This window comes from Clavelina lepadiformis, chromosome 1 (genome assembly GCF_947623445.1).
Source record: "Clavelina lepadiformis chromosome 1, kaClaLepa1.1, whole genome shotgun sequence".
Classification (NCBI taxonomy): domain Eukaryota; kingdom Metazoa; phylum Chordata; class Ascidiacea; order Aplousobranchia; family Clavelinidae; genus Clavelina; species Clavelina lepadiformis.
In genome coordinates, this window is record NC_135240.1 from 18,042,342 (window position 1) to 18,058,586 (window position 16,245).

Sequence of the window (16,245 nt, forward strand, 5' to 3'; positions counted from 1 at the left end):
TTTTGTTCTTTCTTTCCAGGCAGCACTATTTAATTGCCTCAAAAGCGTCAAAACTCAGTTGAGTAAACTAGATTATAGAGCAGTGGTTCTCAACCTTCTGATCTTGGCGGACCCCTTTTGCTGCTGTCAAAGCAGTGGCGGACCCCTGAAGTTTAAGCAAACTAAGGGTTCTGAGACTGCACTTAAATGTTTCTTTGCTTAGTTTTACTTAATAGTCTTGGTGCACAACTGCGCTATTTATTCAAAATAACATCAAACTATGCGGATATTTTTACTTAAAATCACTGTATCCAGCTGTCTTCTCATATAATCCGCAATCTAGTGCATCACAATAGGCCTTCCCTGCTGGTGATAAATCTCAAGCTTTTGTATTGTCCCATCACAATAGGCAATTAAGCAAATGTTCAAGCCTATTTCAAAAAGCAATGATAAACAGAAATTTTTTTTTAAAAACTCGTACTTTATGTTGCAAATTTCGAAGTTCTCGCGGACCAACTGAAAACGTTTCGCGGACCCCCAGGGGTCCGCGGACCACCGGTTGAGAACCACTGTTATAGAGCATGTATCTACACTACCGTCTGTGACGATATCACGAGTAGAATAAGTTACCTGGTCAGTGTCCTTCGGCAGATGATCTTGACCTACAAACAAACCAATGAGATTACACATCCATTATGAGCAAAACCACTACTAATGACGTCATACACAAATTAGCTAGACGTTTGTTTAGTAGTGGTGGCAGTTGGCGCCATAGAACCACGTGGTAATCTATACTTAGATTATTTAAAATCTAAAAATGAAATTAGTTAAAAACGAAAGTTCGAAATCATAAAAATGGTTTCGAATTAGTTTGAACAAATCTTTCTCAAAATTTAATTTTGCATCTTTTCTCTCGTGTATTGAAATCAATATATTTCTTTAACCACGATTACACAAGGGAACACAATTTTTGTTGACTTCGATCTAACAATTGTTTATGACTAACTTTTGGGCGCTGATTCCAAAAATGACATCAGTTTTTCTCTATCACGTCAAGTTTTTGAACTAGCCACCCACTGCTTTGTCTCATAACCCACAAAAAAGTACAACATTTAAGACATTTGCGTTCATTGTATAAATCATTTTAAGAACTACAAGCAACTGAAAGTAACTCAATGGTTTTCAAATAAACATTTGTATAGCTCTATTCTGTTCCTTAAAACGCATATTGCTTCTGCAGGACAAATAAAGTGCGAGTTTTAGGGCAAAAATTTACGCTTGTAGCTTTTCCTGGCATGTTCAAGCTGTGGGCATTCTCGCTTAATACTCCAGCAATAGTCAGCCAGCATTTGTAAGTCCCATCTTCCCTGATATCTTTCCTCCATCACCTTCAGATCTTGGTGGAATCTTTCTCCTTGCTTATCGCTAACCGCAGCAAGGTTTTCTGGGGAATTAGCAAAATGGCTATGCAAAAACTGCATCTTGATGCTCATGTTGCAGCCGAGTTCTCTGTAGCTTTCCAATGGCTTCAGAACGATTTCGATATAATTCTCTGCCCGTGCATTCCCGAGAAATCCCTTGACAAGGTTTTTATATGATAACCACGCATTTTCTTCCAATTCTGACATTGAACCACTGAAACGTTCATCTTTGTTAAGTTGCCGAATTTGTGGACCATCAAATATACCAGCTTTAATTTTTTGTAATGACAGGCCAAGAAAAGCCCAAACGAGGTAATTAAAACAGTTGCTTTCAGTTGTCAATGCTTTAAAGAATTGCCTCATTAGGCCGAGCTTTATATGCAGATGTGGGAAAATAATTTTCTCTCTGTCAACAAGTGTTTCATGTAGAATATTGGGATCACCAGGTTTAAGGTCAGATCTCGGAGGCCAGTTCCTCTCCACCCAGTGCTGATCTCGAGCTCTGCTGTCCCACATACACAAATAGCAGGGGTACTTTGTGTATCCGTGTTGCTGACCAAGAAGAAAACATAACATTTTAAGGTCAACACATATGATCCAATTGTGCTTGTGATATTGCAACAATTCAATGACTCGTTTTATGTTATGACAAAGTAAATTCGTTCGTTTGTGTACTACTCGTGTGAAGTATTACACAACGAACATATCTGTCATAAAGACCGCGAATGCTGGCGGTTGTTGTTAGAATGTGAGCGAGGACGATTGATGGTTGGTGACTTGTTTTACTTCTGCTTCGATGAATGAGTTCTCATTTCTCAAATTTGCGTGACTATGCTGTTAGTTGCTTGATTCTGTCTATACAAATTACTAACTTATAAAGTTCCCATTTTTATTTATTATCAGACACGAAGGCTTTCACCTTCGGGCAAAGCTTGCTGAATGTTACATCGCGCTCAGTAACACGTGAGACGGTAAAAGGGAAAAAGGGGAGATCGTAAACATTACAACAGTATATATATGTGGCAAGCTAGTTCAAGCGAGGAAATTATCTGACGTCATTAAGGAAAACTCAAGTCTAGTAAACACTGAATTACAAGATCCCAAATTAAATTCCAAACATCTCAAAACAACTCGTGAGTCGTGACGTAATCGTCACATAGCCTTCCTACCCAGAGTAAAGCTTGCCTGAAATGAAATTGAAGGCAACCTTTACTCGACAAAATTATGTCTTTGATTATAATATTCATCACAGTTGTTAAAACAAGAATTTGGTACAGTACAATGACAGAGCTCGGTAAATATAACAAATATCGATACACCATTTCACTTGAAATACAAAACATGAGACATAAGCTTACAGAAGTGTCGCTTTCCCTTGCGTGTCGAAGGTAAAAAAATGAGCGATCACGTCTGCGTGTGTCGTTCCGCGGCTGTAGCAAGCCTTGTTCGCGGTAGTAAGATGCAGTTTGTTGCGATGTCCAATGGACTTTGTTTCTTGATGCGTAAAAAATATATACAATAGTTCGCTCACGCTCTTGGAGATGTATAACACGTTAGTTAGGCGATCAAAACTTCATCACATCAACCAGGTATCAATGTCATTAGTTCTGTTGTTTCCGAATTAATCTCGTTGCTGATATTGTAGATGGAATATCCTGAAAACTTCCTCGTTGACTAGCGTTTGTAGTTGGCTGATCTTGCTGTTGAAACTTGGTCATCAAAACTTCATAAATAGCTGGTAACATTCTTTCTCGCTCAATATGCAACTAACTCAGCAATTTCGAACTGTTCGGGCACCAATTTATGACATTTAATAATTCGCTTGTGCACTACTCGTGTGAAGTATTACACAAGGAACATATCTGTCATAAAGACCGCGAATGCTGGCGGTTGTTGTTAGAATGTGAGCGAGGACGATTGATGGTTGGTGACTTGTTTTACTTCTGCTTCGATGAATGAGTTCTCATTTCTCAAATTTGCGTGACTATGCTGTTAGTTGCTTGATTCTGTCTATACAAATTACTAACTTATAAAGTTCCCATTTTTATTTATTATCAGACACGAAGGCTTTCACCTTCGGGCAAAGCTTGCTGAATGTTACATCGCGCTCAGTAACACGTGAGACGGTAAAAGGGAAAAAGGGGAGATCGTAAACATTACAACAGTATATATATGTGGCAAGCTAGTTCAAGCGAGGAAATTATCTGACGTCATTAAGGAAAACTCAAGTCTAGTAAACACTGAATTACAAGATCCCAAATTAAATTCCAAACATCTCAAAACAACTCGTGAGTCGTGACGTAATCGTCACAATGTTTCCGTATTCTTCACAAAGACTAACTGAATGTGCAATTGGTACTGCACCGTATAAATTGCTATTATAGAGAAGGACGCACTTTAAGATCCTCTTTGAGCTGTCAATGAACATTCGCCATTCAATTGAGTTGTAGATCGGAATTTCCAACTCCTCCAGTAAACCCTGTATATTATGGCAATACACAAAGCTACTGTCACTTCGAAAGTATGGTAAAAACGCACTTTCTCTCGAACGAAAGTACGATACCTTCGCTCCTTTTCCAAAAAACATTCCACGCTTTTATGAAACTACAACTTCAAAGCGAGGCAACACGTGTTTTGAGCGCAGTTGACAAGCTTTTTAAACGTGTGGTGTAACCGAGTCGTCATTTTTTTAAAGGCATTTGACAGTTACTGATGCAAAATTGCACAATAGTGTGAAATGTTATGAACCTGGAACCACCACTCATCACTCTGCAAGGATAGGAACAGATATTATTTTATTGCTTGTCTGTTTTCCTGGAAAGTACGAGTACATACATGGTTGAAAGTGGAAAGCAACTAACTTCAATTTTACCATTCTTATCTAGTTTCGTTGGATGATTGCATCCTCCAACCAAAAATGGGGGAAAAGCATCGACCTAAATCGATGCCTGTGCCTTTTTTGCTTAATAATTCAGTTGATTCTTCTTGTATATAACTTACAATATGATTAGCCTGTGCATTCCTATTATAAATGGAAAAACAATACAGCTAAAGTCGTGAAAAGTTGCATATTTTGGATGTATGCTGTAGAGCAAAAACTTGACGTGATAGAAGAAAACTGGCGGCATTTTTGAATTCAGCACACCGGAATTAGCCTAAATCAAGTGCAAAATCAAAGTCAACAAATTTTTTGTTCAAAATTGTTCCCCAGTGTTATTGATTAAATTCCAATACGCGTGTTTTGTTTTTTGTACCTAATGAAAGATATAATTCCTAGACCTTGTATTGAAGAACATAATTTTTATGTTTCCAGTTAAGTAGGCCTACTAATTTTTTAACTCCCCCCCAACATTTAGTCCAAATCTTGATTTTATTTCTTTAAAATAATCTGAAAGTATATCATCTTGAACTTCCATTTTCTCTTGAGCTAATGGATAATAATTAAGTTCATCGTGTAATTCCTCAGCATATTCTACATCAACTTCTAATAATAATCCTTTTGGAAATATTTTCATTAGCATATAACATATATTTGTATTAGCATATAAAAAATGGCTTTCATATCTTTCAGCGATATAGGAAACACCACCCCTCATACCTTTTTTTTTTAAATAATATTGGTCAATGTCAGACATAAATTCTAAATTGACTTCAGTCATGTTAAGCATTGAATGCTATGATAAACCAGGCGCTGCAAAATAATGACAAGGGTCTAATTCATAATATTGAAATATAATAAGTTTTTTCAAATACATCTGCTAATAACCAGATCTGATTTAACATACAAGTCATGATATTCCCCATAGATTTTAAATCAAACGTTTTCCATACATTCTGGACTTGTTCATAATCTTCGTCTGATATACTGTATCTTCATTTAACTTTCTTAAAAATTCTTCGTTTGGTAGGAGATTTGCTTCATTAAATTTGTTAAAACTATCCATATGGATAAACACCTTTTCTTTTTCATTAATGTTTTGTTATCACCAATTTCCTGTGATATATACTTCATATCGTATTTTGTTATATTTTCAACTAAATTCTCTAATGAACTAGTTGAAAACTGAAAGCTATCAATAAATTTCAAACCTTTCCCTAAGAAAAAGCCATGTATTTTTCCTTATTGTTTGGAATTATATTGATATCCTCCCCCAAATTCTCGCATTTTTTGCATGATAAAATGTTAATCATAACCTCTTAAATTATGAAAAAATAAAGAGGTTTTTTTGTCAGTCAATCTAAAATTCAAATTACATTTGTTATGTGCTGCACCTCTGTATTTTCCTGTAATATGACAGTTCCTGTTGAATAGGCCTACCATATTTTCAGCACCCAAAAAGAGGACATTTTTTTTGCCGGCAAGTAAAACGAAAGTAGAATTGTTACGTTTGAGTTTGATGATGTTTTATACCAGGGGTAGGCAAACTGCGGCTCGCCAGCATGTTTTTTGTGGCTCTTCTAGTCGAATCGCAAAATTCCAAAAAAACTGTAAAGGCTACCAAGAGTACCGTTTATGAACGTTTCTGTCTGTTTTTTTCTTTATTTAGGCCAGCATTTTGTTTATGACGTAACAATAGATATAGAATCCGAAATTGTTTTCAGATATACAGTAGATTCTATACTCAATGGCAAAGGTGGTCAAAGTGCGCTTCGCTGACATGTTTTTTATGGGTCTTCTAGCTGAAAAGTAATATCCCAAAATGACTACTAATAATACAATAACCAAATTGACAATCATTACTGATTTTGCGGCTCGCTGGTGTTAATAGTTTTCCGCAAGCGACTCTTTCATTGAACAAGTTTGCAAACCCCTGTTTTATACATTTCCTTGGTAGTTGCAGGCAAAAGTTCCAAAAACAGACAAAAAAACAACAAATCAATTTATTTTTCGGATTCAGCCCATGAAAACGTTGCGGTTCCCTTAACTTTTGCCAATAAGGAATGATCACTTTTAACGAGATCGTGAAATAGTTTACACTAAAATTCATTGAAATTATATACAACCGTCAAGATGCTCGAAACTGATCTAACTATTATAGACTGTCTTTTTCTTTGCACCATTGTGGCTGCATCAAAGAAAAAATGCGTTCAACATTTGCATTATGGGCCATAATGCTAAAGTAAAATTGCACGATTTTTAACAAGATCAAGAAAGTAGGGCTGGTAGGGCAATTTGTTGGAAAACCTTTTTTCAAACAGCAATTCAGCATGTTTCATGGCTACAGTAGGCCTAATTTTTTGGAAATAAATACAACGTCTCGCCTAAAAGTCCTGTTGAAAGTATAAGCAACTAACTCGAAATGCGAAAAAAGAGGACATTTGGGCATTTTTGAGCGTCCTCGGGGGACCATTTACTTTTCTTGAGAAAAGAGGACAAATCCTCCTAAAAGAGGACGTATGGTAGGCCTACTGTTGATAGGTATAAAGTACTTAATAAGATTTCTATGTTGGCCATGCTATCGCCATGTGCTTTCTGGGTTATGCATTGTGAGTTTGTGACTCGATTGTAGAGTATTACATTCATGTTCATGGCTGTGTAAAATCAAGACATTCTGCCCAACGTCTTATCGACTTAGATCAATCGATAATATCACGAGAGTAGCGATATTAACAGTTTCCTAACTTTTTCGTCAGTATCTTTGAATTTTCAATTACACATATGACAATTTATCGCTTCTTCATCATCTGTTAAATTCATAAGTTGATTAAAATGCTCTTTTATTTTTTGACAATATTTAACTTCTTTCAACATAGCTTTCAAAAAATTATAAATAGACGTGTCACCCCTGTATAATTGAAATAGTTACTGAATTTGTCATCAAAACAACAAACTAGTTTATAATCATATCCACAATCAATGTGTTTTTGATATTTTTCAATATAAGACTTTTTATTATCTGGGTTACAGTGCGTAATCTTTTTAGTTATTGCTTCAACAACAGTATATGTATAACAAATGGAACTTCATATTGTTTGTGAAAGTTTTCAAATTTAACACAACTACCTTTTTTAGATACTGTATTTGTATAGCTTGCTTTTGGTTAATAGCGATGCAATTTTGTGTTTATTCTTCAAGAATATCCTGAGTGCTAAAAAATTGCAAGCAGTATCTACAGGAGTGTTTTCTGTTTGTATGCTTGCTTTGATTAAACATGAATCTATTTAAGTCTCTTATCCAAATATAATGTTTAATAAATCAGGGTTCTTTCAACTACTTTTTTAGAAACATACAAAAGGATAAGCCTCTTTATTTTCATTAATACTGATGTTATTTTGTTTTTTAATTTTTCGTATTAGTTTGATTGTATCTGAAAATGTTATACCATCATAATTCAATGTGTTAACAAAACTTTTGTAATAACTTATTTTATCACGATTACATTTCATATTATCAGCAAATACTTTTGCCTAATGACCCTATCTAAAATACTCATTATCAGTCTTAATATTTACTCAACCTTTCCTAAAATTAATTATTAAGTTTTTTGGTAAATCAATATAAGATTACTCTAGACTCCTAGAGGTTTATTTTTAGCAATGTTAAGTTAATAAGCTTCAACAGAATGAATTTATCTACCCTGAACCTACACGAAGCCATTTACCAATTTCTTCCATTATTTGATTTACTTCTTTTTCTAACAATACATTTTTGGTTACTTCTTGGTGTGTCTTTAAATTTATTGAAGTTTGTGCTTACAATAATTTACAGTTAAAAGTGTGGATAAATAAAGCCGAACGGTCAGTTACATCCGGCTCCTATAGTTCAGGCTAGTCAGGGTCGAATTAAGACAGGGTGGCGTCCATGGCTTTAATTGAGGCAAGGGCCCTTTGGTAAAATCGTAAAATGATTTAATATTTTAACCAACAACCTCTCGTTACGTGATTAAATATACCAGAAGTTTCGAACTGCTTTCGTTCGGATGTTATCACAAAAACATCTTTTTCCTCCCTGGAACATTAGCCTTATATCAATTTAATGCATTAATTATACAATGGAATAGTTGCAAATATATTAAGCAATTTTATATGCATGGGCAAACCAAAAACAGATTTCTTTTCTTTACAAAAATTTGACAAATTATTTTGCTCGTCAAGAGTTATTTTGTTAAGTTTAAAGTCAGTATATTCAAATTTGCAGAAATACCCAAACTTTTTATCAGTAGGCCTATTTCCACGAATCCAAATCTTTTCTTACATGAGGTTTTATTAATGCTAAAATATTGCGATTAATTACCGCGTATTAAATAGTATTAAAATATGTAAAAGCATTCTACAGTAAATACCCAAAATACTTCTGAAATAAGAGTTGAAAATTTACAAGTTACTTAATTAATAAATAGATTGACATATAATTTTCTTATTCCGATTCAAAGTTATCCAGTACCATCATTTCTTTTGATGCGGAAAAATTTAAAATAGATTGAATCGCATTGATAAAAATCATGTTACGAATACGACAACATTTTTATGTTTTGAGACGAAATTACATATGTTAGTTGATGTTACCATCTTAAGAATGAACGAGAAAATTGCAATTAATGGGCTTGTTTAGAATCAAAAAGGTGGTTACAATGTTAAAACTGTACCGATCTATGACGGTCTATGAATGATTTCACGCGAGTCGACGTTTGAACATGCGCAGCATCTAACTGAGTGAACAAAATAGAAATTGAGAAATAGCATAAAACATAAGAAAATTCCTGGGGTTAATTTTCGTATTGCAAACAGACGAACTCTATTTAACACTAGAATTAAGTCATTCTCACGGAGCCGCAACCGGGGGGGCTGCAGCCCATCGGATTAAGGGGGTCAACAAACCCCTTAATATAAACAATATAGCCAACACCATCCCACAATACAAACAATTCATAGGACACATTTGAAATGAACATCTTTTAAACGTCTCCTTTGTTCATTTTCTGGAGTTCTCTGATTTTATGTATTGTTTATTTCATTTTATGGTGATCGGACGATTCAACCCGCGAACTGACTGACGAACAGAGTATTCTTGTGGCAGTGTGGACTTGTAGTCAGTGATATAGGTGTATTATAACTTATTGCGGCCGACGGGCCGAGGTCTTTAGGCAACTTTTCTGCGAAGGGCCTCCATAAGGAAAATTTCCATTTAAGAGCAATCTCTTTGTTTACGATTATTTGGCGGACTTCCTGATTTTTTCTTTTGTGCTCGTATCAATTTAGTTTTAAAAATTTATTTTTGTGATGATTGTTGTTTCGAATACTGATGTTTCGTAATAAAGCGACTGCAGATCATATTGAACTGATATTGTTACGCTTAATTATTTCGTAAAATTAAGATGGTAGCTGAACCGTGTTAACCCAGTATATAGTAAAATAAAATACAATTCGTAAAAATACGATTAAACTACCTTAGCAATCGTTATTGCAATAGCAGTCAGATAGCTTACAGTGTTTTTGTGATCTTTAATTTATAAACAGCTCACTTTTTACATTTACTGCAACAAATATTATCTGCTAGTTTTTATAGTTGTTTTCAGGCAATTTTTCCGCTTTTAACTATACTTTCTTTTAAAAAACTTTGCCGAAGTTACATAGTTGATCATAGTAAAACAAAACAAACTAACTACAGCGAAGTAATTAGAATTATAGCCCACAGAATCCCTCTCTCTGCTAAAGGAAAAGTTATTCGTTTATTTTCAAAATAATAAATTGACTGGAGAGAGGCGACTTAGGCCTATACTATTCTCAAAATGTTCGATCTCCTGCTTTAAACTTTTTTGCGGACAGTCTTCATTCTCTTCAACAAACAGTTGTTTCTAAGGTTTGACTTTTTATCAATGTGTAGGCTTTATTTATTTTTCGCTAAGCAGGCCTATTCATTACAACACGATTCATAAACTTGTTTTCATTTCAACACAAGATTTGTATAGTGGTAAGGCGGCATCCGCGCCTGATACGTAACTGCGTGGATGTTTTTGTGAACAGGTTGAATCGTCCACGAGTTGAATCGTCCGTGGGTTGAATCATCTTAGGTTGAATGGTCCTGAGTTGAATCGTTCGGGGTTGAATCATCCGTGGGTTGAATCGACCTAGAACCCATTTTGTTAGTTGTTTTTATATTAGATATAATCAATACAATGCAATGTGCTTTTTGTGTTGTAAATGAAGTCGTAACAATAACGCCTCCAAATTAATAAACAGTTTACTGCTTAATAGCAAGACCAAAGTTATGTCCCATTTTTTGATAACAGTGGTATCTAACACACGACTCTAGTCTTGATTCACTGTGTATAGGTAGAGGTTTACAGTGAATCCATTTTTGTCCACTTTTACGGAAAAACCTTTTTTTTAAATAAAATCGTTAAAATATCTCTTTATAAAACCAAATACAGACTTTAAGTCAGGTGCAATTATATAACAAGAATTCAAGTTTCTACGAAAAGCCATACTCAAAGAAACACGAAAATAAACATTTGTGATTCTTTTCCCTGGTCTTTCCTATGTGTCTGATTTCACAGGACGGTGGTAGACCTGATTTATTAACCCAGAATATAGCATTATTTAGACTAGTGTAAATTATGACAAGCGTAACAGCTGTCTCTTGGGTTCAAAGCATGGAAATGCCTCACTAAAATAGTTCTCCTAAATTCAGCAGTTCGTAACGCCTTTCTTTGATTACATCACAATTTGAACTGCGTATGCTTATGGCTTTCGCATCATATTGTGTGTCGTATGATATCGACAATAAAGACTGACTTGACTGTAGTATATTTGTACTCATCCAGATACTCTTTCTGAACGTGGCATAGGAAAAGTGATTTTGCCTTAAGAATTTATTATTCATGAAACTTTCTATGATGGCGATAGGTTTATGAACAAATACAAGTACATTATAGAAAAGGACATAGTTATGAGTCAGAGGGGTAAGGATGATAATTATAAACATTTTAAAACATACCACTGTGATTTCTACAGGTATTTCACGATAGAACTCATTCATCTTTTGCAAAGAAAAAGCTGTTTTACTATCTTTTGTTACAGGCCGTTAGTAAAAAATTAAATGAGAATTGAAAAAACTTGCATTTTTTTCTGTTTGGTGTTAGTTGTGTTTACAAAGTTAGCTAAAAATCCGCAACAACAGGATAATTTTATACAGGCAGACGAGGAACTAAAACCGTACAAGGTTTTTGTACACGTGTACAAGGTTTTTGCAAGCAGAATTGAATTTACCATACTGTATATTTATGAGAAAAGTATTGTAATCATCATATGTTGTAAAACGAATTTTATAGCATTGTGAAAACTACAGACTGGGCTTTTTGATAAACAAAAGCTGAAATCTGGCATATAATTTTATATAGGCTACTGTAACGTGCAAATTTTTTATGTGTGCTTTGAAGAAATACAATCCTGTTCTTCTAAAACAAAACAGCAGAAAAGTGCTGTTGAAGATGTTTACTGATGTCATATCTACGTGAACATTAAAAAAAACATTTGAATTTTCTCAATCTTCCCACACTATAACTTTAAATATTTATCTTAGAGAAATCACCAAAGTTTGCAATTATAAGTAAAACTTTGGGGCTAATGAGTGGAGTCAGAATGAAAGTGAAAATTCAAAAGTTTTTACAAACTTATTGGTGGATACAGAATGGTATTAGTTTATGTAACGAGAACTTTTCAAATAGGAATGACCCTAACAGGAAGTCACATAGAAGTAAGTTAAGATTAAAGGTAATATACTAAAACCTATCTTTATGTTCTTTTTAGCTCTTAGTATACAATGGTAAAAGTTCTACTTATACCTATTTCTTCTACTTCTATCCAGCGAAAATAAATAATTTGGCCTGCGGGCTTTTTGTGGGGCAACACTACTTTCTCGCAGATAAAGTTTGGTAGAATGCCAAGCGTATTCTAGCAAATACCAAGTATATGTGTTGAAGTATGGCGATAACATACAAAAACGAAACAAACATAATAAGGACGCCAATGCGCCCAAACCCTAAAACTTTAAAGCGCAATAAATGAAAAATCAGAGCGCAGTAGTGTATTGTGTAAGTTATTAACAAACAAAAGATATGAACAATACAAAAGTCCCGTTTACAAGTATCCGGTGTTAAAACGTCGGCCTAAGTAGTTGTGGGTTGAGAGTTTACAGGCGGTTTGCGGCATCGCCTGAGAGGAATTTTTCATGTCAGCAAGAAGACGAAAATGCAACTTGGCGAAACAATTGTTGGTTTTCGTAAGCACCGTGCTAAGTTGATTCTTAACACGACGAAAGTGATAACAACAATCTTTCTCTAGTGGAGATATTGCAGATGGTTTCTTTTTCTGTGATTTGCCGGTGTAAGCAAAACAGTCATACTTCATCCATCGAAAACAAATAATTTGAGATCTGAGATGTTTGTCTGGTTAACTGACAAGTTACTAGCACTTTTATCTATATACTTGAGCATTGTAGGTTACTCACCAATTATATAAGTTACTAATTATGTCTTGTTCCATGTTGCCTCATCGTGTACCTTGCATAATGTTTCAGGTAGATCATTGGCTTTCAACCTTTTTGTACTGTGACTAATGGATCTGTAACTTACAGCAGGGAAGATCATCTTTGAAAATAATACAAACGTCGACAGGGTAGTCGAGTGGTAAGAGCACTGGGCTCACGATAAAGCAGCCCTTGTTTCCTGTCCTTTATCCAGTGGGGCTACCGTTGTAATGTTCTTGGACAAGACAATAAAAATACTTGTTCTTGTTCAGTGGAGCGGGTCTACAGTTCTAAATTTTAGCAATACTACAAATAAAAAATGTGTGAAAATCGGAATTTGCACTAAGGCAAGTTCGATAAATGGGGCATAAGCGACGAAGGATCATCGCCAGGTTTAAGTCGTGCAATACATGTCCTCAGTCCGAGGATAAAGATTAATTATTATACCATATCACCAATGGCATTCATAAACCAATAGTGTTAGTGAATTGCAATAACAAAACTTGTAAGATACGTATCTCAAAGTTTACACTAGACCACTATATCTGCTTTATTAATTTTGCGAATATCAGAAATCGTTAATTTTGAGTGACATAAGCCTTATATCACCCAGTTCACAAATCGCCTCTGTGATGAGTATAACGGAATAATCGAACTTTGAATTTTGTGCAAACATTTTGTGCACAGAATCAAAAACGTTGAAAAACACTGGGCACAGCAGTGACGACTCGGTTTCGCCATTTCAACCCGAAATTAGGTTTGACTTTATACATCGGGTATATTTCCGGTACGCAGACCTCAGCAGTGAAGTAGTACCCTACTTTTCAACCTGTGAGACTGTACACGCTAGTGCGGATGAAATACGTCTGATTTTTGGTTATTCTTAAGCAACGCTGATTGGTTGTGCAAGTTTGGCGTTTCGACGCTTACCCTCACGTCGGGCAATGGTCGAGGCAAGGTCATCCGTAATATAGCCTACGTAATACGGTACGTAGCGCAGCTATCATTAAGCAAATCCAGTTTTTTTATATACAGTAGCTTCCATGAATAAGACTGACAAGAGCGACAAGAGCATTAACAAGAGCGTGACAGATCGAATGTTGAATTGGCTAAGAAAAAACAACAGCAAAGTAACGGAGCATGTTGATATCACATCATAACACGACGATGGCTTATCTCGTTGCTTTTTATTTAGTTGAAAAGTAGTCGGGTGCTGTTATGGACAAAAGAATGTGTGCTTTTCTTGTCTCAGCATAGTATTTCAAATTATGAGTGAAGTAGGGATGAGCAAAATAAAATTTGTTGAAATATTTTTTCATTGGTTTTGCGCGATCAAACCATTAACCTCTTATCGTCTTGAAAACGATTTGCTTTAAGATGAATCTTGCTTATTTTTAAATGTTTGTATTTAATTTAACTTTACTGCCAGCTTCCAGCTCTCGATGCTTTTTTTATGCACACAATGCCAATGAAATCTTAGTGACCGATGTTACTGGTGCATGGGATCGTTTGACCTAAAGTGACCTGTGGATTATATACATTCGCATATTTGCATTATTTTAGGGTGGATAAGATCGAAAATAAAAAATTAACGTCAGATTACCACTTTGGCCAGTAAAAATTTTGTTGAACTTGACGTAAGGTTCGTCCATGCCTGTTGTCATGGAGCATTTACAATGCTACAATTTTAAGTGAGTATGAAATAAACACTGTATTCTCACCGTTACAAATCAGTCTTCACATTTCCGGAAAAGAAGGCCATCGCAAACTTCGATCTCTTCCAATATTTCCCAGTCGTAAACAATGTTCCCTCTAATTTTTGACGAGTCTGAGCAAACACACTAACTCCCTGAGCGGTCCCTTGGACCACTGTGAGCAACATCAGACGTGCCACGTGCGCACTGTGGCCATTATTATGCGTTTATTCTATTTTTAATTCAGGTTGGCTTATTTTCTTGTGCGCAACACAGATTTTCTGTGCGCGTAGACCGTGTCAGCAGTGCGCATTTGCGCACGCGCGCAGCTTAGAGGGAACATTGGTCGTAAATCATTACTCTGATTTCATACTTTCTTATCTATTGGTGGTGGCTGGTCTATTATCCCGCTGTTGTAACTGCTTGAGAAAATCATTGTTCTGACCAAAACCATCTTTCAGATCTATGATAGAAACAGCCGTTGTGAGCTTGTGTTAATCGATTCCGAAAGATTCGTTAACTTTGAATGGGAAGTCGTATGATGAATTGATCTTTCCTTCTTGTGTTACTTGCTGCATGTTCAATGCATCTGCGTTTCTGTGTTTCATGCCCCGTCTATGAGTCAAAGTAAAATTGAATTGAACAGCAAAGACAAACCATTTGGCGATTTGAACGTATGTCTCCTTGGATTGCAAGAGCCACCTTAAACAAAAGAGATGGTTTATTAGATAAATAACAACCGAAAGGTTTTACCACATGGATTGCAGCTAGTAACTTGTTCCGGGTCGTATAGTAATTTCTTTCGCTCGCTCTTCCGTAGTGATCTACTACCATACACTACGGGATGCTACTTGTCATCTACATTTTGTGAAAGTACACAGCCAACTGTATAATTCGATGCATCTGCATCAAAAATAAATCTTTCCCAGTACTTCAGGTAAATCAATACTGGTGCTGAAGACAACAACTGTCTCAAGGTTGAAAACAAGGAATTACACTTTTCTTCCCATCTAAATGATTTTCGTGACTTTTGTGTCAGTGCTTGTAAAGGTGATGCGATCTGGGCATAATTTTTGATAAACTTATGGTAATACGATGTCAGCTCTAAGAATTATCTAGCTTCTCTCACGCTTTTCTGGACTTTCAGATACAGTCTTCACTTTCTCTGGGTCACATTCCACTAAGGCCTGAGAGACGCAACGTGGCCCAAGAATTTAATCTTACCCTGAAAAAGTTAAAATTTGCTTGGCTTCAGCTTGAGCACGGCGTCAATGAGCCGGCAAAAAACGTTTTCCAACCGTTCAAGATGCTCAGAAAACAATCTCGAATAAGTTATGATGTTGTCAAGGTAAGCTAGAGCTACATTCCACTCGATTCCGTTCAATACTATTCGCGTGAGATGTTGGAAAGTAGCAGGACCATTGGCGAGACCGAACGGCATAACGTTAAACTCAAACAGCCCTTTATGGTATGTAAACGCCGTCTTTTTTCGTGACCTCGGACTTGGACTTGGACTTTGGCATTTGCCATCATCCTGATTTTAAGTCTAATGTGGTGAAGTACTTGCAACTAAGAAGTTGATCGGAACTATAATCTACCCGAGGAAGAGGGAAACTACGCTTCTTCGCAATGTTGTTCACAGCACGGTAGTCAACGCAGAAACGTGTTGACCCATCTTTTCTTC